The sequence below is a fragment of the Pan troglodytes genome, chromosome 4 (genome assembly GCF_028858775.2).
Source record: "Pan troglodytes isolate AG18354 chromosome 4, NHGRI_mPanTro3-v2.0_pri, whole genome shotgun sequence".
In the NCBI taxonomy this organism is placed as follows: domain Eukaryota; kingdom Metazoa; phylum Chordata; class Mammalia; order Primates; family Hominidae; genus Pan; species Pan troglodytes.
This window is the reverse complement of record NC_072402.2, coordinates 112,079,805-112,104,127: the sequence shown is the minus strand read 5'-3', so window position 1 is coordinate 112,104,127 and position 24,323 is coordinate 112,079,805. Positions and strand designations below refer to the sequence as shown.

General features: G+C 37.2%; 1 protein-coding gene across 4 annotated transcripts in view; it reads right to left on the bottom strand.

Moving 5' to 3' along the window:
- KCNN2 (potassium calcium-activated channel subfamily N member 2) overlaps nucleotides 1–24,323 on the bottom strand; it is a 442,874-nt gene that overhangs the window by 112,565 nt on the left and 305,986 nt on the right. The gene's annotated exons all lie outside the window — the stretch shown is intronic.

Below are 24,323 nucleotides of genomic sequence, written 5' to 3'. Positions count from 1 at the left end.
CATGATACAGGGCTAGCATATGAACCCAAGCAATCTGGCTTCAGAGCCTGTGTCCATAATAAGCATACTGCGACTTGTCACATACTTAGCCGGTATAAAATCTTTTCAGGAAGAACACAGAGACAATGCCAATGACAACATCAAATGAACCCATATATTCTTGACCAGTTTGGTTATCTAAGGCCCTTGTTTTCAGCAAAGGAGAAACGAACATATACAATGGGGAAAAAAACAGGTGCTTAAAGGAAAACAATTATTACATTAAGTAAATCAGGTACAGCAGCAAGTATTGACAGAGAGGAAAGACACATACACACTCACACACGCACACACATACACACACCACTAAAAAGCAGATACAAGGTCTCAAAAAATCCAACAGTCTTAACTCATCTAATGAAAAATCAAACATTCTTGCACACCTCAATTACCAGAGAACATCACTGTATTACAACACAATGCAAAGCCTCATGCTCCAAATAACAGTGTTGACCTCAACAAAGACTCTCTGGGACTTAATTGATCCTCTTTTCAAATGCAGAAGGGCTGTAAAATCATTATTTAAATTATGTCTAAATTTTAGAAATATTCCTATCCAGATTGTTAAAATAAAAAAAATTGATACAGAATAAGTCACTGTAAACTTCAAAGTACTAAAACAAAATGATGGTCAGCCTAGAAGACTATACAGAACTAACTATTTCTCAGGGGGAAAGGGTGAAAGACATTTTGAGACATACACAGATTGAGAACAGAAGTGACTGCTAAGGAGTGCTCTGCATGCAGCAAGAAGTAAACATAAACCAGAAAGAAGGAGCTAAAGAAAGAAACAAGTAACCATGCTAGTAAGTCTAAACACAAATTGACTATATATAATTATAGTTATCAACATAACCATATGATTAATTTGGAGAAAGTCAAAAAAGCAAGGTATGAATAAAATGCGGGACATCAATAGTGTATGATGGAAGGAGGAAGGGAGATCAGAATGAAGGCCTCCAAAGATTGTTACACTGTACAGAAAAACAGAAATTCTGATCAACCTTAAACACTGTTAAATATACATAGTTGCTAAAAATTTAAGAGTAACCACTAGAAGAGGGGATATAAATTGCATAACATCTAAAATGCCAGAGAAAGAAATGAATGTTTAAATATTTCACATCACCCAAAATAAGGAAAGAAAGGAGAAAGATAGAAGCAGTGAAAACATTACGAACCCAAAATAATGTCAGAAATAAGTACAAAAATAACAGTTGCCATAAAAATGTAAATGAACCAAACTATACATCCAAAACATTATGTTGAGTACAAAAAAGCAAGTTGTAGAATAATAGGTACAGCATAGCATCTATGAAATTGAAAGAATGCAAATACTATATTGTTTAGAAATACGATTCTATTTAGTGAACACATAAGAGCATGGAACGGAAGGATATGCATGAGTTTCTGAATGGCAGCTGCCTCTACAGACAGAAGGCGGGTAAAGAGACTAGGAAGAAAATGAAGGCTATTTCAACTGTAATATTCTTTTTCTCCTATGATAAATAATATCTGAGTGGGAGCAGAGGGGGAGAGCAAAGCCCTCTACTGCCAACTGGCAAAAAGCTAGAAAGCCTCTGAGAATGAACATCTCTGAAATGTCAGAGAGTCTAGTCTCTGAGTCTCCCTCAGAGCTACAGGATGTAGAGCCTTTCTTCTGTTCTTTCTTATGTACAACAAAGAGGCTCTATTGGAGCTGAAACCAATGAAGAAGCTACAAAAGAACAAAGTGACCAGAATGATTCTTCGGGCTGAACTGCTCAGAGCCTTAGCAACTGGGAACACGTGCCAGAAGCATGTGATACATGAGCCCAAAGTCTAAGAACAAAAACCACAGGGAATTTTTTTTTAGCAGTTTTTAAATTTTTTTCTAACTGAAGCTCTCAAACTTAGTTAGAATACAGTATTATGAAACACATTAAACCCAGTTTGATAACAGTCAAGGTTAAGCAAAAATGCACTAAGCTGTAGCTCAGTGTTTAATTCCAAAAACTTCCTTTTTAAAACATTCTACTTTACCATGTAATGGCTGCCATATGTTGTTACATTAATAGTTACTTCCCTGATTTTAAAATACCATGACAAAATAGACATTAAGTGGCAAGTTTGTCACAAGCAGCCATGCCAGTGATTAAGCACAAATCATGGGACTAGCTCTGAATACCCACATGGTAAGACCTGTTGGTCACAGCTGGTTTTGATGATTTTTAATAAAGATTATCCATTTGTATTACTTGGATCCAGAACCAGACAAATATTCTTTTTCAATGCTGTATCTTGATTAAAGAAAAAATAATCAAGTGGCCACAATGAAGTTAGGTTTTCTCTACAACACAAGTTAGGCTCCATTTCTTTCTACCCTAAATGCTGTAGGGAATGACACATAACCAGGAAGTATTTCAAGATTGCTAACTGGCCTAACACAAAAGTACAGCATCCTAAAGGTAGGATGAAGAAAGTAAGGACAGTAGAAAGCAAAAATCTACATACGTCTTAAGGAGCGTTCTCCATCAAAAAGAAGAATCACCAACCTTGTTGATAAATGCGGGATAGTAAATAGAGACTGAAATCTCTCAGAATTCTGAGAGGCAGACAAAATGTATTCGCTGACATGTTAGTCAACTACTCCCTTAACTTACAGCATCCCTTGCCCCTCCTTATATTCCTCCATAGGTGCTTATATTACAAATACATAGAGTAAGAATGAGAGAAATAAATCTTGGCTCAACCTTTCAGATGGTGGGAATTTTTAAATTCTGTATTTTTGTATCACATTAAATTCAAACCTAAGGATACTACTAAAAAGGTGGTATTTGAGGCTGCATGACTTTTAAACTGGCAAATAAGATTAAAAATCTGAAGGAAATTTTTAAAAAGAAAGGCATTTTACTATATATTTCTACATAACAAATTTTGGGGAAGTGATAGAAAGACTGGTTATATCCATTATAAATAAGAATTCAATCAAATTTAATTGAACAATTGTTTTTTTCTGCTTATATTATATACCAGCCTCTGGTGGAGATACAGTAATCAATGAAATGGTCCATAATGTCTAAGAACTCAAAATACAAGGGGAGAAAAATCTGTGTAAATCCACAATCACTATTCCATTTGAAAAGATTCCACTGCTCTCAAGCAGTGTGATTTTGAGCAAGTCACTTAACCACTCTATACTTCACTTTTTTTTTTTTAGACAGAGTCTCGCTCTGTCACCCCAGGCTGGAGTGCAGTGGCACGACCTCGGCTCACCGCAAGCTCTGTCTCCTGGGTTCACGCCATTCTTCTGCCTCAGCCTCCCAAGTAGCTGGGACTACAAGTGCCCGCCACCATGCCCAGCTAATTTTTTGTATTTTTTTTTAAATAGAGACGGGGTTTCACCATGTTAGCCAGGCTGGTCTCGATTTCCTGACCTCACGATCCGCCCGCCTCGGCCTCCCAAAGTGTTGGGATTACAGGTGTGAACCACCGCGCCCGGCCTTAATACCTACTTTAAGAAACAGTTGTATAATTACAAGATAATCCAGGTATGGCTCTTAGCAAAAAAAAAAACCTGAACAATTACCCACTGTTGTGCATCATCATCATTATTTATCATACATTACGTTAGTATTACTATTATGACGGGATACTAATACAGAAGAAGGACAACTACGTCAGCCTTTGCGGTCATGAAAAGCTTGCCAGAAGAGGGAGACCTGTGCTGAGCCCAAAGGCACCTGGGTGAAAGTGCTATATTCTAGGTAAAAGGCACAGAAAGCAGAAAGAACGGCATAGTTTTGGCTCTAGCTCTCCAAACAAGTCAACATGATTCCAATAATGTGTGTGTGTGTGTGTGTGTGTGTGTGTGTGTGCATGTGTGCATGCTGTCAATCAACAATGAGGCTGAAGGAATGGGAGAGGTAAGATCACAAAGAACATTATATGCCACAAGAAAGAATCTGGCTTTTCTTTCACAGCGCACAACACTATAGGCATTGATGATGCCTACGGTTGATGTCAGTTATGTAAATTAAGTATTTGTAAATTTCAAACATGCAACAGTACAACAAAAATTTAAGGTTTGGTGGCTGGGGACTAACTTCTGTGCTGTTATGAAGGAAGAGAGAAAGGGAGAGAAAGAGAACAAAAGGGAGGGAAGGAAGAAAGCAAGAGAAAAAAGAGGAAGATGGAAGGAAATGAAGGAAGGAAGTAAATACAGGCAGCAAAGAGAGAAATTGGTGGCCTGACAGTTTATTAACACTTCAGACTCACTAATTTTAACAGAAACAAAATAGGGCAACACATCTGCATACCTTTAATGTTAATAAGATAGAGCATTTCAACTCACCACATTCATCCCACATTTATTAAAATAAACTTTCTTAGACAGGGACAGATCTGTACATGTAGAAAAAAACATAATTAAGACCAGTTCCTTAATGATTATTTTTGAAACTGAATAACTTTTTTACTTAAGGACTCATAATTTATTTGCATAGAGAAGTGGCAGAAAGTGATGGCAAATGTGTGTCACGTAGGCTCCCACTCTCTTCCCTCTCCAGTCATGGCAGACTGGATGAATCAATCCGGTCCTTTCCAGTGCAGCCCTTCTGTGGCCTAAAGAATCACTCTTAGCACTGTGTATGCTCCAGCCAGTCACAACCAATTAATAGGGGCTGGCATCTGAGAAAAAACCTACTGGTCGTATGCAATTAGAAGAATGTACCTCATATTCTTATAAAGATTACCAGAGATCTTTCCCTGGAGCACCATGCCACTTAATTTGGTCGAATATGTGTCTACTCTAGAGAAGTATGTCAAAGAAAATGCTCTCAGTCTTGAATTAGAAGGTAAAGATGGGAATCCCAGAGTGAAGCACACTTATGGCACAGACTCAGATAACATCGAGATTTTATTACAGTCATCAGCATTCTTTCCCATCCTCTACTTCACTTTCATGGGTAATTGAGTATTGGCTTCTATTCTATCACTGTAGCTCTTTCTGAACAACCCCTAGAGACAAAAAGAATAAATAATACATATTTCATGGAACAACTAATTATGGATAAAGATTGTTCTACAAGTCTCCTTAAATCAACTGTGGTGAATTGAAGGTAACATAATGTAAAATTCAGAGGAAACTATGTCCCTCAACTATATTAAAGTAAACCAAGTGTTTGAATATCATAAGTTTTTAAGAGGTATTTATTTTGTTTTATGATTACAACTGACAGAAAAAAGTGGTACAACTTTTCTCATACATTCCAGATAAAATCACACCTAACAGTAAAGGCCCTACTGCAAAAAGAAAAGAAAAGAACCTTTGAAGTCACAGATTTGAATTTGATTCTCAACTTCACTACTCACTGGCTGAATAAGAACTACAATGTAGATGAAATGAGACAATGTGTATAATGTACCTAGCATAGTGCTTGTTCTCAGTAACATGATACACATTAGTTATTGTGATACATATTAGTTATTTCAGCTTTCTAAAAAATAGCCATAAAGCATGAAGCAAACACGTCCTGACTTCTCTTATACTGCATCACAATTTTCCTCATTAGTCATGTTGGTGGCCTTTGTTCCTGTGCCACATGCATTTAAAAGCATTAAGTGGGCCAGGCATGGTGGCTCATGCCTGTAATCCCAGCACTTTGGGAGGCTGAGGTGGGCAGATCACTTGAGGTCAGGAGTTCAAGACCAGCCTGGCCAACATGGCAAAACCCTGTCCCTACTAAAAATACAAAAATTAGCCAGCATGGCTGCGCGCGCCTGGAATCCCAGCTACTTGGGAAGCGGAGGCAGGAGAATTGCTTAAATCCAGGAGGCGGAGGTTGCAGTGGGCCGAGATCACACCACTGCACTCCAGCCTGGGTGACAAAGCAAGACTCTGCCTCAAAACAAACAAACAAACAAACAAAAAAAAACAAAAAAACAAGCATTTAGTGGGGCTTAGTATGTCTTCTAGTATCTTCCCTTTGCCTCACCTTCCCCTCTAAGACCACATTCACACCCAGGCAATCAATCTTTTAGCGTATTCCTGGAGGAATATCACTTTCCTCTTGTTACCTGTACAGCCACATCTAATATTTGAGAGAATCACCAAATACTATATGAATGAGAGAGCAATAAGAAAGTACAGGGTCTACACACACAGACTACACTGTCGGGAGGAAGGTCAAATTTGGAAACAGCGGACTTAAACTAAGAAAAACTTATGCAAACCCTTCAGGTAACTGCACAAAACCCAGCTAAACAGTTCTTCTACTAAAGGTCACAGAATGGTTAAGTTATCATAGCTCAGTACCTGGGCAAGCTAGAAAACACTTTTTTTAGCTCCTCATTTGCACCCCCCTCCCTTGAGGCTTTAGATTGATTGATTTTTAATTGACACATATTAACTAAGATACTAATTTGTTCTATTAACTTCATCTGCTATACTCAGGACGGTTCACACATTGATAAAAAGTTCACTGAAACAATTTTGTAAACTAGGCGTGATATTAAACACCAACAACCCAGACAGAAATTCTGAACATGAGCAGACAGGCCCAATCACTCGGATTTAACTGAAGCAAGCTGCTAATCCTTGGAGTGGCCAATTTCCAGGGTTGGGCATATGACTGGAGTTGTGAGAGCAGATGCCATCCATCCATTTGTTTTGTGGTAGAAAGTTTATTTTGTGGCACAAATGGGAAAATGGAATAAAAGTCTCTCCTAAGACAAGAGGACTACTGACTCCTGAAAGGAAAAGTAGTATTGTCTTGGGTGGCTTTTCTCCATTAGCATTCTTTCTCTGTCTCCAACACCGACAGAAAGAGACCATCTATGTCTAGTGCTTCAAAGCAGAGTTACTTGCATCTCCTAATGTAATCACATGGCACACAAAACGTAAACGCCAATATATGAGTAAACACGAGACTAGAGAGTAACTATTTTCCCAAGAGAAGAAATAACCTCACAAAGATATATACACATCGAACAATTAGGACTCAAGTTCAGGCTGGGGAATATCCACTACAGACAAAAATTTACTTTATTTAGTAAACCTCTCCAATGGCTGTATATCACAGAAAGGAAAGAGGTGACACTGCCGGGAGTTAGAGACGATGGATGCCAGGGATGGTCACTTTTAAGACTAACTGATAAAGTTGGAAATCCCGTTTTAACAGCTCTTGAATGCAAGGATTGCACTGCAGAATAGTAATGGTAAACAAAAAGAAAACATATGCCAGGTCTTCTATGTTGCTATCCTCTGTGCAAACATTTTCAAAGCCTATTTCTGATCCATGATTAAAATATAGGAAACATATACAGGAGAGAACAGGAAAGGAAGAGAATAAAACGTCTGAAATAATGAGAAGGCTTCACAGAGGAGGTGATGTTAGAGATGAGCTGAAAAATCCAAGGGTATTTTGTAAAATCAAGAATTAGAAGAGGACGATCACAGTAGGACACGCTGTGATCCTCTTGGAGGGACACAAGCGGGCCCAAAGAAGAGTCTCTGTGTCGTATTATACCAGTGAGATATCTAAAGCTAATCTGTCACTTATTAGAGCCCTTAGATTCTCATGGCTCTCCTAAAATTACCACTGCATTGTAAGCACAGCACCACTGCATCTAGACACATTTGTTTTTGTATTTCTTTCAACCAAGTCTTACAACCAGACTACAAAATCTGTCTCTTTCAATACAGCTATAAAAAATAGAAACAAATGCCCTGCAATGATTTCAACCAATGATCTCTGACTGTACTGCCAGCCATTTCATTATCTACTTTAATAGTTTAAAGTCAGACAACACAACTAGTGTTAAAAGCTAAATTTCTTTAGTGATACAGAACATTATGGCAGAAAAAGAGCAGAAAAACTTTATGCTAAGAAAAAGCACATTCATTAGACTATTATTAGCTTATTAGATTGCCATACCACCTCCTCTAAGATACGTTATTTTATCCACATTCTTAATTAGCTTTTCGTGAACCAAGAAGAAGGAACAAGGAGGGCTGCCCCCACACCACAGATGAAAACACAGTGACTATTTAAATGGCCATGACGCACAAGATGTGAGAACCCTGGATTTATCCACTTCAGGTCTGTTCACTAGGCTGCTCAGCCCTGAGAATGTCCAGCAGAATCAAACATGATGCCTGCCCCCAGGGAGCTGCCCTCTCAACTGAGAGACAGAGTCTGATAAGTGCTACTGTAATAATGGCCTGCATTAGCGAACCCCAAAGGCCACATGTCCTACCAGGCATTTCACTACTCTCTCCCACCCTAAGTGCCCCCCAAACCGGTCATGCAATCCTAACAAAAACCTCATCATGCCTCATCCCCAGTCACATATGAGAAACTAAGGATCACAGAGGTCATGATTAATGATGAATACAATAATGAAAATACTAATGTTACCGTTTGTGTGATTATTATGTGTCTAGCACTGGGCTAAGTATAGTAGAATTCTCACAGTAGCTCATGAGATGGGCCTTATTACCCCATTTTCCAGATGACAAACTGAAGCTCACACCTATTAAAAGGTTGTGGGAAATCACTGATAAGAAGTTAGGAAAACCTGGAATTGAATCACGATCCCTTTCTCTTTGATGCTCTGTAGCTCTGTATTGAACTGCAGGAATCTACATTACAGACTGTCACCATGAAATGAGAGAGAGCCAGGGCATTATTTTAGAATTGTTGTGACAGCACCATGTTTGTGTTTGGGGCAGACATTCCTGCAACAGCAGAGATGGACCACCAGAAAGAAGCAGGGGGAGGGAAGCAGGAGACTACATTAATCCACGTTAGAAGAAAACGGCAACAATTGACACAGAAATTCCCAAAAGGAGTTTTCCATGTTCCTTGGGATGAGTCCAGGCTGCCTGTTGTTTATTGACACTTTTACTGTATTGTGTATTAGAAAACACAGGTAATTTGTACTACAACCCATAATCTCATGGAAACTGTTGCTTAAGATGGGACTAAAATAAGTGACTTAAAAAAAATACTAAGTCTAAACTAAAAATAAAATGATATAAATTAAAAAATAAATTATGTAAATGACATGTTTAACACATTAATTTTCTATACTTATATATTTTTACACTTTAAATATAATATAGATGGTATATATTATGTTATTCATTATACTGTCACAATATAATTATGCTATATATTTATAAAATATTAATATGCTATATAATATATATGTTATATAATATATTCTATAAATATATAATATGTTATATAATATATTCTATAAATATATAATATGTTATATAATATATTCTATAAATATATAATATGTTATATAATATATTCTATAAATATATAATATGTTATATAATATATTCTATAAATATATAATATGTTATATAATATATTCTATAAATATATAATACGTTATATAATATTTATAAAATATTCAGTAAGTATATTCATAAAAGAGATTGTAGGAGGACCCGGGAAGAGTCAATAAGTTTGGAAATCAGAATGAAGGCACAAGAATGTCAGCAGAGAGCAAAGGTAATGCCAAGGACACTAAGGAGGGAGTGGCCATAGTATCCTGAGGACTCTTGCAAGCGTGTGGGGAGATGGGCAGAAGAAAACGGATGGCGAGGGTCCTCCCTGGGGCCCCAGGTGGACAGTGGTGCCCTTCTCTAACACAGCAAATGTCAGCTACCACTAGGAGGTCTAAGAGGAATGACAAGCACTAAGAGGTCTAAGAGGAATGACAAGGCTGGGAGGTGCTGAGCTGCGGCCCTGAGGGGCTTCCAAGGGGAGTTGCCAGTAGGCAGCTCAGAATGGAGAAGATTATTTGCATGAAATATAACTTTAATCACTAGAAACAGCAATAAGCAAATTAATAAATTATACATGCTGCCAGAACCTCAGACAAAAAGAAAATAACAAACACTCTTTACTGCTTCCCACCTTAATGTGTGGCCTTCTTAGGGCAAAATACAGAGTTAGAGAACAGTCAGCTATAAAATACTTCCTTCACAACATAAAACAAATGAGTCTCACTTCATGATTGAGGCAAGCCACACCGACAGTGTCACAGAACATTATAAACCACAATGAGATGCCTAGCTCAATGAGATGCTGACACTAAGTTATGCAGCACCATGGGTCAAACATACTGCCCATACTGCCCCTCCCAAAAATGACTCCCAACCCCAAGGCACCAGAAGTTTCAACTACGGCCATTTCACTTGCATGTGACGATGTAAATCTAATTCAACACACAATTCCACATCAATCCCAGGGGTACAAACTCCTACACAGAAGCCTGAGATAGGGGCCATAGCAGAAAGCCTTGCACCTACAAAAATCTGCACTTCCCAATCGGCATCTACTTGAATCTCTGCCCACCACACACTTTCCTTAGTAAAAATCAGAGCGAATAAAATAGCTTTTGATGCAAAGATAGAACAAACACTTTCAGCCATGTTTCTTCTTGCCTTTGCTGACCATCCTCTTCTCTAACTCAGGGGCTAGCAAACTTTTTCTGTAAAGGACCAGAAAGCAAATATTTTTCATTTTGCCAGCCACATGGCCTCTGTTGCAACTACTCAACTCTGCCATCGTAGCACAAAAGCGGCAATATACAATACCTGAACAAGTGGGCGTGGCTGTGTTCCAATAAAAGTTTTTTTACATACAAACACGTAGGCCAGATTTGTTCAGGGGGCGGATTTGGCCCATGGGCTGCAGTTTGCCAATGATCATTTCCATTTTACAGATGAAAAAATGAGCCTGGGAAGGGTAATACTGTCTTCTTATGGTCACACAGAGTAAAACTGAGTTCTAACTCAAATCTGTCTGGATCCAGAGCCAAAGTTCTTCACTGGCATCTGGGCTGCTTTCCAGAGGCACAAATGTCTGTCTAGATAGAAGGCGTCCCTCGGGCTTCTTCCCTTACAGTGTCCTCTTGGGGTCTACACTCTGTGCTGCCACCCACACCCTGCTGGACAGTGACAGGCCCAGCCAGGTGGCATCTATCACCTTCATTCAAGCAGCAGCTCTTCTGCTTTTCACAAGCTTTTATCATTCAACATAAACACGAGTACAAGCAACAGACACCATCCAACATGACTGGAAAATGTTACGCTTATGCTTATTTTTCCACCCTCCAATCATAATGATGCACATAGGGGGATTAGAGAGCATCAGGGATCCTCAATATGTCCCTTAGGATCAGAGGCAGAGTGGGAATCCTGACGTGGCTGGTATTCTCAAAACACAGCAGATGTTCCCAGGAATATTCCTAAATGAAAACAAGTCTGGGGAGGCCAAAAAAGGGAGAGGTTATGTACACACAGCCAGTGGTGGACTCAGTGAGCACTGGGTAGTAAGAGCTGCTCCTCAAAAGGATCCATTAGGCAAATTTAAAATAAAGTCAATGAGATAATTTATTTTTATTTTATTTTTTTAAGAGACAGGGGCTCACTCTGCTGCCCAGGCTAGAGGGTGGTAGTACAATCATAATTCACTGCAGTCTTCACTCCTGGGCTCAAGCCATCTTCCCAAGTAGCTAGGACTACAGGCATGCACCACCACGCCCAGCTAAGTGTTTCATTTATTTATTTTTGCACAGATGGGGTCTTGCTATGTTGCCCAGGCTGGTCTCCAATTCCTGGCTTCCTTCAAGCAATCCTCTCTCCTCAGCCTCCCAAAGCATTGAGATTACAGGTATAAGTCACCATGGCTGGCCAATGAGATGATTTTAAAACCTGTTCACTTTATCTCCTCGGTAAGGAAAAGTACACTTGTAACACTTCATTGTAATTTCCCCCATTGTGTTTAAGAAAAAGATTAAAAATCATCAATAGCTTGGACCCCACTGAATGTACAGGTCATCATTCACACAAAAGAGGAGAGAGGAAATGTGAGCAAATTAATGAAAATTTGCATTCAGCCTGCAAATGCAGCTACAGCATATGTCACAAGGGCATCTGAGCCTATCTTTTCTCACCATCAGCCTCCCTATCCTATTGCTTTTCATTTGCTGAATTGTGTTCCCATATGGCAGCATGTCATAATTGGAGTTTTGAAGGTGAGGCTTCTGCTCACCCTCCATCACACTGATCACCTTGCTGCAGCCACCTGTGTTCTTGCACACTAGTGCAGAGGAGACCTCTTGCTTCTGGGTAAATGCTGCAGAGCAGATGCAGGCCCACTGAGTGTTCCGTGTGGTCTCTGTGCAGGAAGGATGTTCTGACATGGGCTTGAGGGACTAAGTTCTAAACACATGTCCCCTTTCCTTCTGTGGCTACTTGTATAAGACACATTTGATGGATACATTATTCCTAAATAGCTGCCACTGAAGCAATCTGTACACACAGCATCAGACTGAGACAGTGAACATGACAGTGAGTGGGGGCTGGATCTTCATTCCCCAGTGTAAGAAACATCCAAAGGACACATTGGGAGATGAGAAGCAGAACGTGGTCAAAACTTAACAACTGAAAAATAGGTATAGTTGTCAAAAAGGTTAAAAGAGATTGTGTGAAATAGATATGCTAAAGGAAAAAAATATATATATATATATACACACTGTGAGTCTTTTTTTTAAATGATATAAAAACTCCACAAGAGCCAGTGAATACAAAATCAAAAATAGTTTTAAAAAATAGTTTTCATCCCTGAATTGTGTTGTTTCTTTCTTTTTGCAAAATAATAATAATAAGCATATTGGAGATTTCTCTTTGTATCACCCATGCTTAAATTGTAGAAGCCTGCTCAAACTCGTTTTCATCAAATATCCTCTTTGATGCTGACAAATAAGAACAACTAGTAAATTCTTGACTAAAATACTACTGATGAAGTAAAATTCTAACTTAAAATATTTTTCAACAACAGTATTAAAATTTGCAACATTACCAAGAGGTTCAAGCAGTAAGCTAAAGGTTTTAAACCAATGACATGTATAACTAAATAAATATATCTTCAGGTATTCTCACCTCAAGAGACAAACTGACATGACTTTTTCCAAGTGAGAGATGATTTACCTTTATGAAAATTGACTTACAGCAAGTTTCTAAAACCTAAGACCTTTAAGTCTTAAAACTTCATAGCTAATTCCACATAAATAAAACGAAGTTTTCAGTCAATACCTTTGCTTTGGTACCTACCTAAAAGTATTAGATGTATCTTTGAAAAAGCATGAGATTACTATTATACATCCCACAGCCATCACTTTTATGTCACATTATATGCATACAACTTCAATACTCAGCCTCATTATTATGTTTTAATTTCTTAAACACTCTACTATCAATTTCTTAAATACTCTACTATCCAAAGCTAGGGCATAGTTTCCCTTAGCCAGACATTAAAAAATTAAACACTTCATGAAATAGCACCCATGCAATTTTTAACCTTGTGACTGCAGACACTATTCTAAGAAAAGTACTGTCCAAGGTGAAAAGCATGATAAGCATATTATAGTATTTTATGCTTTCTCCTGAAAAATCAGTACGTCTTTGTCAAAACTAATATGCAAATATTGCATAGAATTTCCCCTGGAAAACGAAAGCTTCCTGACAGAAGACGACTAACTCAGTAACTAGACAATAAAGTCACAGTGGTCAAATTACCTGGAAACAATCCCATCTTAAAACGAGATAATCACTACAGATAGCTACATAATCAGGCAAAAATGCCCAGAATATTAAAGAAAGCAAAGGACACATTATTGATGTAGAATATCAGTTGTTAGAATGGTCTACATAATTCATTCCAAGTTTACAATGTATAATCCCAATGTGTCCTATAAATTCAAAAAGCAAAGTCCAAAACTCACTTAACAATAACACCTTATTCTAAACAAAGGACGGACAGAATGTAGATTCAATTAATGATTATTTGAAATAAAACAGAAAAGATACAAGCTCCCTGATAAAAAAGCAAAACAATCACTGTACCCAGAATATTTTGAGATGTTACTTGTCATATTTACACACAGAAATTCTTCCCAGTTCTTTCAGACCACTGTACTCCAAGCACTGTGGTTTAGTATAGCAAAGAAAACAAAACTCTCACCAGAAATAAACCCAGTCCAGAAAAAGAAAAAAGCACCTTTTATTTAAATATCCTGTAGACCTACAAAGAATACAGACAGAAATACTGCCAACTACAGTCATTTACATGTATGCCTTAGGCTGTTTACTACCTCTTATCCTTTCAGCAGGAGTTTAATACCAGAATTTTCCATCATCCAAATTATTCCCCTTGCTTACTTTTAGGAGTGCTTCACTTAACTCTTTTAAGTCACCAGGGTCCTAATTAGTGGTGAGGAGAGGCAGTCAGCTGTGATGCCTGAAGGAGTTAATGTAACATAGAAAGGGCCTTGATTCCAGGATGAAGCCACATCCATGTTAAGTTTATGTGGAAAATGGCCATTTTGGTGCAAACTGTCAGCCTAACATCATAGTACCTGAACAATCACTACAGATCCAAAACCTAACAGACAAAATTATCACTTCTCTCCTAAGATAGTCAAACCTGCTCACAGGAAGATTCAGAACTAAATCTGTTTAAAAAAACAAATGGCTGTCCTTAATAGACAGCAAATGCTTTCATTTAAAAATATGCATGTGCTTGCACACACACCCTAGATTAAGTGTTAATAAACTAATAAAGACTGCTTGAATGGCCACTTTTTTTTTCCTGTTCTCTCTCATTAAGTTTCATAAGGAAAAAAAAAAAACACAGTTTTCTAAAGCCCAGAGAAGCTGAGCTCCAATTCCTCCCCTTCCACCCCAACAAACTCCAAAATAGTGAACAATAACCAAGAGCTGACATGTAAATAGCCCTTACCACATGCCAGGCAGTGTTCCAAGTAATTATATATATATATATATATATATATATATATATATATATATAAACTTCATAATAACCCCATGAGAGAGGTACTCTATATTCCCCATTTTACAGACAAGAAAATTGAAGTTCAGAGAGATTAAGTAACCTGTCCAAGGTCACACAGCTGATTAGTGGCAGAGCTGGGAATGAATGCACCAAGCCACAAGACTATGTTGTAAAAACAGTCAACACAAAGGAGAGTCCTATTGCTCTGCTCAGCAGGAAAGTTTAGAGAGAAAATTGTCAGAAATCATGACTTTTAAAGCTTCCCATAATGAAAACAATTGGGAGTATTTGGAGACAGTTATTTTCCAATATTGCTTTCCCACTGTTTCTATATAATTGTTTTTAACTATTCAAAAGGGATACCCTTTTAGAAGCCTTTTTAGCCAATATTTCAAAACCAAGATCATGAAGAATTAGGAAGGTAGAGGAGACCACAGGGAAGCAAATTGCCAGATTTACACAGCACGGTACTCAATGAACCTGGCACACTGGACCTAGATACTGCAGAGTTCGCCACATCAGTTCAATAAACCACATTTAATAAAGTGGTTTGAAAGCATTTAAAAAATAAAAGGACTGATAAAAACTTTTGGAAGAATAATTTTACAAGCTATCAGTTGTCTTAAATAATACCCTTTAATTCAGTAATTTCTCTCTTGGCAGTTTATCCTTAGGAAATCACCAGAGATGCTCACAAAAGTTAATGTGCAAGGGTATTTGTTATAAAAAATGTTTAAAATATGTTATTTCTAATTTTTAAGTGTCCAAAATAGGGAAAATAATAAAATTGATTATATCTACATAATGAAAGAAAACTTGCATCTACAATATTAAGAATGTTTAAACATGAGGAAAAACAATAAAAAGTTACATGAAGAGAATATAAAATTTCCTTATACAACAACATATCAAATAGCATGTCCATATACTTTATATAAATACATGGTAACATAAATAATAGTCATCACTGGGTGGTAAGATTAGGCTAATTTATACTACTTTTCATATTTTCCTATGTTTCACAAATTTTCTAACATGAATAGTTATTAATTTTATAATTTGAAGGGAAAAAATAAAATTTTTAAGAGTAAAGGGATTAGGTCATAAAGCTTATATTATATACTAAAATTACAAGCAAATCAGTCTTATTTCCTTCTTGGATATCACTAATAGACTGAAAGATCCTGACACTGCAGTAAACACAGAAAATGTGGATTTTAATAAGGTTTTAATAAGTCCTCATAAAATTCTTGTACACAAACTAGAGACATGTGAGGTGGCTAATAGAGTTCATAGAGTTCAAACATCATGGATGAGCAGATGGCTCAACAACAAAAAGGGCCTACTTCTAAACTCTGACCTTGGCTTGTCCAAAGGTTCACTTTTCAAACTCACAGCTAGCACAAAACTAGGAAAGAAGAGTCAAATGTGTCAACGACAGGTATCCAAACCAAGTAAGAACACCAATATCGACCACGTTTCTGGAACAGAATCTAGCACCAATTTAAACGCTGGAGTCTTGCCAATTCCATAGATCATCCACACACAGGATTTTCCAAACCTAAACAAGTTTTTGTCAAATAAACATTAGCATTATGATTCAAACAATTCTGACAGGCTGATATGCTGATCTGAAATCAAGATGCTATTTAAAAGGGTTAGTAAACGTAAAGCTGAGCATTTAGTTCAATAACAATTTTACGTGTCACTGGGCAAATTTCTGTGAAGCAATGACCATTTTAGACTAATAAGAGTCGGCATAATATAGCATTTTTGATGAAGAGAGGTAACAGCCCCACTGGAAGATCCTATCTGAAAGTGCTGGGTATGTTTCTGACTTTCTCATTTGAAGAGGAAATTCAACATAACTGAGTAAGTCCAGAAGGATGTGATCAGGGACATTCAATGTCTGAGAAGGAATATTCAAAGAAATTGGACTATTTAACTAGGAGGGCATTTAAATGGATCTAATGTTAAAATGTTTGTTCTGTGATCCTGTGAAAAGGGAAATGAACTTATTCTTTTATGCTAAAACTTACAGTCTGTTTCTGTCTCTACCACTCCACAGAAACGGCTCATCAAGGTCAGCAATGACCTTCAATTTTCCAAATCCAAAAAGCACTTCCCTACCCCATGTTAAGAGACCTTGGTAGCATTCAATATAGAGTGCTATGTCCTCCTTAAAACACTCCTATCTCTTAGACTCCTTCACCTCAGGGACAATTCATTCTTGTCTCTTTTTTCTACTTCTTACTTTACTCAACCTCTAGATGTCAGAGAATGATCAACTCTCAACCTTCTCATTTTTCTATTCTCTCTCAGTGATTTCATCAATTCCTGTGGGTTTAAATAGTCTCTGTGCTGATAACTCCCAAATTTAAATATCCGGTACAGACTTCCTCTGTACTCCAGACTCTCATATACAATCAGCATAATTTCAAATATATTATGCTAAAAGAAATTCCTGATTCTACACCCTGCTCCTCAATTTGAGTCTTCCCTTCTCAGTACAACACACTCAGTTGCTCCAACCAGAACCCCATCAATCATCTTTGTATTGGCCCTTGCCCTTACCTGCCACATTCTATCCACTGGTAAGTCTGTTCTACCTCCAATCAGCCCACTTCTCCTCATCTCTATGGCTGCTACAAGCAAGAATGCTATTAAGCCAGGTGAGCATCATCTCTCTCTACGAAACAGCTTGCCAACAACTACCTAATAGTATCCAGACCAATTCTCACAGCATCAAAATAAGGCCTGCTTAATCATTCAGCTGGATCATGAGCCTTGCCTGCTTTAAACTCTTAACTGACTTTCCCACTGCATGTGGGGGGGGTGGGGGGCGGAATCCATAAATCCTTACAATGGTCTCAAGTCCTTGAAAATCAGGCCCCTTTATCCCCTCCCATTCTGTTTGGTACCATTCTGCTCCTGCTTGGTCTATGCTATGCTATGCTGGTTTGCTCTCATTTGCTTAAGCACAGTAAATTCCTGGTCATAAGGCCTTCACACAGGTAGTTCCCAGACTCTGGCAATACTGGATACTTCTTTCCCTTTATGTCTCAGTTTAAATGTCACTTTCTCAGAAAGTCCTCCCTTGATGGTCCTGTCTGATGTATGCAACCGTTGCCTCCCAACTTTCTATCTCAGCCCTTTGTCTCTCCTCTAGGGAATTTATCACAACTTCCAAAAATTTTGTTTATTATTAATTTTTTGTCTCTCTTTAACCCCTCCTCCTTGGAATATCAGCTCCAAGAGGAAAGGGCCCCTCCTGTCTTATTCCTCATTGCATTTGCAGACCTCAAAAACTTTTAAAATGCTGAATATGGAATAAATAAAATGAGACTTCACCTGAACATAAAATCTTACTAAAAATAAGAGCTAAGAATGAAACAGCCTTGTACGTGTATGAACTGCCAATCTTGGGAAAAGAGTTTAAGCAGGAACTGGGTGACTCACTTTTATTAACAATGACATAAAGGACATTCTCATGCTGGGTGGGATACTGGGCCCAATAATAATTAAGATCCCTCCATGTGTTTTCCAGTTTTATAAATAGAATTCTTAAGGAGTTTCAGGTTGAAAATGTACTCCCAAAGTAGCAAATATTATATTATTTCTTAATGAGTAGAAATTCTCTCTAAAACAACCCCACAAAACCACTTCCTATCCTAACTGAATATAACTTCTCTGAAGTTAAATCAACGCAGGCTGCCTTGGTGCTCCCTGCCAAACGTGGTTTGGGATGACAGCCCACAGTGCCCTTATCTCTGAACTGTACAAAACATGGCCCAGAAACAGGTTGGATACTCTAGAAAACCCATTTGTGGTAAACCTAAAGTTCCACTCTTCATTCATTTGTGATGCTGCTCTGTAAACACACCAGGATAGCTTTATTTAGCGTTACACCCATTAATAATGCAGAGATCTTTACACAAGCAGGCGGAGAAAATTAGTCCTGAGTGATTTCGTTACTACAGTGTATACACAAAGTCAAAGGGACTGAGCATCTCATTACTTCTGATATAGAGGATGCTGGCAATATAGACATCAGTCACTGAGCTGAACACCACTCAACAAAGGAATTCAGGCAAGTTTTCTACCTCACTATCTTTTGGAGTCTTACCTTCAACCTGTTGCTGTAATTTTTATCCACCTCATAGGTACATGAAACTACCATAGCAGAAAACTTAAGACCAATCCAAGATAATTTCTTCTACTTCTTTAGCTTCCTTCATCTTCAACAACCTCCTCCAAATTTTTTTAACTGAGATAATAAAACTTGGGAAACATTTGCTTCTGATAACTCCATTTACTGGCAGATTAGATAACGCACTGATATTACAAAATAGATGCAAAGAAGCCTGAGGCCTTGAGCTTTGTCCTTAAACAATTTGTCACCAAAAAATGTTTTGCAAGAAAATGGTAAACTTTTTAGATTTCTTTAATAAATCTTTTTATAGCATCCAGTGTTGACAAGGCTGTGGAGGAATAACGTGTGGGAAAGCAGAGACATAAACTCTGACGGCCTTTCTAGAGAACTAGTGGGCAATACCTTTCCATTTAAAATGCAAACTCCCTTTGATTCAGCGGTCTCACTGCTGAAAATTTACCATATGTATATACTCTAAATAGATTAAAATAAATATATAAGGATGTTCATTTTAATATTACTTGTAACAGCAAAAACTTAGAAAACTCCAATTTGCCTATCAGCTCTCAGATCAGGGCTGGTGAAGTAAACCACAGTACATCCATTGAATAGGATCTCATGTACCTGCTAAAAAAAAATGAAATAGGTCCCTACTGCTGCTGAGGATAAACCTCCAAGATATAATACAGAATATAAGCAAGGTATGGGTGTATTCCTAAATATTCCGTATTGAAATTCTGAAGGTATATATATATAACTTAAAAGTGGTTACCTCTGAGAAACATGACTGAGAGAAAGCGACTTTCACTTTTTATTCTAAAGTCTGCTGTACTGTTTTTATTATGTGTATTGGTTATTTTATTAATAAAAATAGTAAACTATATGCAGTATTTTCTGCATGGTCTGCAAACACCTGTTTGCTCTCTGTAGAAGTAGCAAAGGGAACATTCTTTCTTTCTTCTTCAGATTTGAGCCTTCACATAGCAAACCACAGAGCCTACTAGTAGACAGGGACCACCCCTCCCCAACTAGTCCAGGTGAGGCCCCCACCCTCACTCACTCTTTCCTGTTTTCTGTGGCCTTGGTGCACGAATGAAGAGAAATTTTCATTACTGTTCTTCCGATTATAGAGCTATAGAGCCATCTCTGAAAAGCTAACTCTAAAGATGATGAAAAGAGTTATTCCATCATAAAAGATGACAAACATTGTTGCTTCTCCTAATGCTATTTATTATATAATTACAGTTGTCCCTTGGTAACCACAGGGGATTAGTTCCAGGAATCCCACAGACACCAAAATCCATGTATACTTAAGTCTTTCAGCACTTTGCAACCCACATAAATGAAAAGTCAACCATCTGCGTGAGGGTTTCACAGCCAGTGAATACTGTATTTTTGCTGATGCAGAACCCATGGATATGGAGGGCCCACTATATTTACTGAAAAAAAAAAAACCTGTGTATAAGTGGATCCACACAGTTCACCCATGTTGTTCAAAAGTCAGCTGTACATTACAAAAACAAACAAATAAAAATGTTTTCCAATTCAAAGTATATCATCTGCCATTCTTCCAGGACCCATGAGAACCAGAAAGATCAGGCACTAGTCCAAGGGGTTTTCTGTCCCTGCTTAGAATCTTATGTTTGCCTACCTCAAAGTACTAAACAACTCTTTCATCTAAAATTACCTCTATAAGAAAAATAATAGTATACTAAAGCTGAAAAGATGCAGTGGAAGCTACATTGAAAATTTCAGATGCTGAAGATCTTAAAGGATAGTTGAACTCCGTTTTGTACTTTATCCATCAGAGATGCATCTCCAACCCCACTGTGGGGTGGGGTAAAAAAAAAAAAAGTCACTGAAAAGCATGCTTCTGTTTTACCTATAATTTGACCTTGAGACTTGAGGTAGGAAGGCTACTTACTTAGTATCAAGGGACCTTTCCAAATTGTATAAAAATAATCGCTATTATGTTTTCTTTTGTCATAAGGTCATGATACATAGGCATTTATTAAAATTTATGTGTTCATTTATTTTTTAGCTTTACTGATATAGAAAACAAGTTCAATATCACCTGAAAAAGTCTAACATCTCCTTAGCTAAAAATTACTCCTACTAAATCTGATGTTTTATAAGTATTACGACCAAAATGTGATTTCATTTTTGGTAGTGAGGTATAAAAGTAATTAGTAAAATGAACAAAATTGTTGCCTGGTGCACTGAGCTGTCTGTGGTACTGAAAAATGACACCAAAGCTGAAATTTACTGAGCTGGTATCTTACAAAGCCTCCCCATCATACTGTTTTAATACAAGCACTTCCGTCTATGACTCACCTGAACCATCTTATTTTGCCAGAGTGTGTATAAACATTTTATAAAAGGTCACCCGGATCTGCTTTCCAAGGTTCTCCATGAAAATGTCAGGGCCTCCTCTTGCTTCATTAAGCAATTCCAGAGGACATAGAGCCAGAAAGTCAGCTATAACACTTACTTTTCCTGAATGCAGTGAGAAATCATATCATGCACCAGAAATCTGCACTGGCGAGCTTTTACTATCTGATTATCATACTGAATGCTAAAAAGAAAAAGCAAAACTGTCCTTTTAGATTATATGCTACATCCAAGGACACGCTATGAATGGCAGTATAACCTTGCATTTAGTTTCTTAACTCAAAGCTAATTGATATATTTGGAATTATTTAGCGTGAGCTGAGAAGTGCTCATTAGCTTAAAACTTTTTATGAAAAAACATATATACCCACAGCAGTGACATCAATAAGTAAAAAAGGAGGGCGGGGGGCAATTCATCATTTTCCATGCATATACATAAGCCTGAGCAGTTGGTTTCATTGCGTTTCAGAATAAGGTATTTGACAGCCCTGCTGACGCTCTTCTCTGGACAAATTAGAACATCTTTACCTTTTTCTGGTTCTTGACTTCCAGTTCAGGGTCTTCATATTTATTTGGCCCTTCTCCATTTTATTTATTTATTTTTTAATAAAAGCATCTCAGATAAGAATTTGGAGCTTCAGCTTAAAGGAGAAATCCCTCTAGATAATACACCGAGTAAAAAAGCTACATCCAAATTAATTAAATGACATGACCCAAGCATCTATTTTGAAATTATCTTAAGTATAGTGGGTTTAATAGAAACCACATATCATATAAAATAAACCGAATTTTAAAACATATCATTCTATAACATTTATGTTGACCAACAGTAAGGAAGTTCACTGTGCATATTTGCCGTGGAGGGTCATTCCATGTCATTTTTCTCACCCATGCAATACATACCCTAATCAAAATATATGTGCATATGCATAATTGAAATGGTCCTCAAAATTAGCCAATGAGTGGAACGCTTTCAAGCATTAATCTATAAAAATATGATTTTTTATTAACTTCTGTAAATTTTAAGTGTTCTAATATGATATCAATTTTTTCAAATAGTTAACATTTGGTAGCTCTTAGACTCCTATGAATTACTTCAAAAAATCTCCCAATAATTCTTAAAGGTCAGTGTTTTCAAGACACTTTGTTTTTGATGTTAATACCAGCAAATGTCCTCCCCCATGAATGTTTCTTTAGCTGTGTGATTTTCACAAGGAACAGGCAATAACACAAAGCTGATATTTAATAAAACCCAGGAAGATCTCTCATTTCAGAATCATTAAGCAAAACGACTGTCCTCCAAACAAAACATTTTTCAAGTTAACTTGATTTTTAAAAATATGTAAGAACATTTTGGAATGATCTTTTAAGTTTAACTGAATTTATATACCAAACTTTTGGATTTAGAGGGAAACTGCAGAAAAAGAAATATCCACGTTTCACAGTTTTTGGCATGTAGCAGCAGCTCGCAGAGGAAGCATTATGGCCTGGAAGCTAGGATAGGGCTGGTTCTCACTGTGTACTGTCTAGCTGTGTGGCCCGGCAAGCTACCTCTGCTGATTTCAGATTCCTTATCTGTAAACTGAGTCAAAGGACCATTAAACCTATTTTGTTCCTTCCAGCTCTAATTGTCTACTCTTCAAGTCAAAATGAAAAGATAAATTTCTAATGTTTAAGTTATATTTTAGTATCACTTTAAAATGTTCATAATAATCTCAAAAGCCCAACCATCACTAGTATTGAATTAAAGATGAATCTATGTAAACTGTTAAAACTTTAAAAAATTCAAATGTGTGTTCATCTCATTTTGTCAGTGCAGTTTTGTAATTTATTTCTGAGTAGTCTCACTCTTTCTAATTATGATTCTCCAACTTCATCCCTTCAGAAACACATTTTTCAAAGTTTTACAAGTATAAAGGCAAGGTGAAGTAATTTCTCCCTCTGCACTTGGAGTAATGTGCATCACTATTTTGTCTGGGCATAATTAAAAACGATTTCTTCCATATTTACTTTCTGTTTGCTAATTACTAATTTAAAATTAATTTAATTTAAATTAATACTAAATTACTTCAATGGCAAATCCTATATAAGATTTTAAATTGAAAGGCAGCTTAAATCTGAGGCAGTCTAAAGGAAGATGGCCTAAATTAAGGGTCTCAAAGTACCACCAAATGTCTAACAACCGCTCAAAAAAGAAAAAAAAAAACTCAGAAAATACATAGTGCAAATTCTCATGCACCAGGACCACAGGCCTGAGCCACCGCGCCTCCCACACAGTGTAAATTCTAAGCTGAAAAAAGTCCCAATCTAATTTTTGAAAACTCTATACTTATTTTAATTTAAAAGCCTTAATATTCCTGTGTAGGCTAACAACTGACAAGATGACCCCTAAGTTTTATAGAGCATTCTGATATGGATACTAACAGTCAAATATAGAGCTCCTGGCTGCATTTAAACAAAATAAATATTTTCAAAAAAAAAAAAAACTCACAAGGACAGTGGCCTTAACTCTTAAATTACATTTTAAAAAATACTTCATGACTGGATACACAGAATTTGCATTCTAAACTTACAACAGTTTTTTTTAATGGTGGGGGATTTAGGAAGGGGTTAGATCTTTTCCCATATCTCATTTATATAAATTAGCCAGCAACTCATCACCCAGTTTTCTTCTCTATGCTAAATTACAGAAGATTATATAGATAGAGACAATCTCCCATAATGATGCACCCACCAGGAAGAGGTGTCTCAAACAAGAACACGAGTTCATTCCAGATTAAAACTAGAGCATAACTGGCCTTAAGGAACAAAATGTGACTGATCTGGAGAAAAGGATCCACCTACTGAAGAGAAGTGAAAATCTTAAGGGTCCAACAAAT